At 37.2% G+C, this 1,124-nt stretch overlaps 1 protein-coding gene across 1 annotated transcript in view; it reads right to left on the reverse strand.

The window, feature by feature from the left end:
* The window catches only part of CFAP20DC (CFAP20 domain containing), a 257,432-nt gene that overhangs the window by 85,380 nt on the left and 170,928 nt on the right, over window positions 1–1,124 (reverse strand). The gene's annotated exons all lie outside the window — the stretch shown is intronic.

The raw sequence follows: 1,124 nt of genomic DNA on the forward strand, positions 1-1,124 counted from the left end.
AACGTGTTTCGTCAAATATTTTTCCTGCATGCAAATTTCAATTGTAGAAAATCTTTTTCCCACAAAATATGAACTTTATTGAATGTAATCATTTGGAAAGCTGAAAGCGAAAGCTACAGGAATTTTACAAGTGTATAGTTCTGTGATTATCCCCAGGAAACCAAAGTTTAAATTTTTAAATCTGGGAAAGAGGAATTACATACATAAAATCAATGACCACGAAAGTAAAGAATGTAAACGAGAAATACAGTGCTATTTCAGCTGGCAGATTTTTATACTATAAAATAATAAATTTAACGAAATAACTAATGTGACCATTGCTTGTTCTTGTCATGGTAGATTTTTTTCAAGTTACTCATCTATTTAAATATGTAATAAATAAACAAACATTAAAATGATAAACTTAGAATGGGAAAAAGTCAATAAAAGCAGAATATATTTTAAAGACACCATTTGATGTCTGACATAATGTACATATTAACATTCAGTTTCCGTGAGCAATTCCCCCACCTCTCCATTTACAGTTACACGGAGTCAAGCATCCAGTGATTTCCAAACTTTGGCATTTTAAAAACAAAATACTTGGGTGACTGATTGGATTGTTCACTTTCTTTCTGAATGTCTGGCCATCATACACACTCAATGTAAAGGTCATTCTTTAAGGTGAAATTTTCCTCTCAGTAGAATTAAAGTGTGAGTAAGTGTGACAGTACAGGGTTGCTGTGAGTTGGAATTGACTCGATGGCGGCGGGTTTGGTTTTAAGGGTGAGAGAGCCTACTCTAGGTTGGCCACGGGACAAAGGAGGAATTTACCAGAACTTTTAATTAGAAGGCAGCACAGAGAGGGCATGATGGATGGATAGATCTATCTGTCCGTCCGTCCATCCATCTATCATTTATCACTCTGCCTCTCTCCCCTTCTTGCTTACAATGGGTCAGGCATTGCTCTAGGTGCTGCAGGTGCTGGGGATACAACGGTAGACCAGAACATGGTCCCTGCCACCCAGGGACTTTATCCTGAAAGCAATCAGAAAGAGCTCTCTAATGGGAAAAAATAGAAAGCATGGGTATGAGTTTGCATAAATATTTTTTGTGTAGTGTCTGGGGTGGGTTGTGGAGATGTA

Source organism: Trichechus manatus, unplaced genomic scaffold (assembly GCF_000243295.1).
Source record: "Trichechus manatus latirostris isolate Lorelei unplaced genomic scaffold, TriManLat1.0 scaffold00001, whole genome shotgun sequence".
NCBI classification, from domain to species: Eukaryota; Metazoa; Chordata; class Mammalia; order Sirenia; family Trichechidae; genus Trichechus; species Trichechus manatus.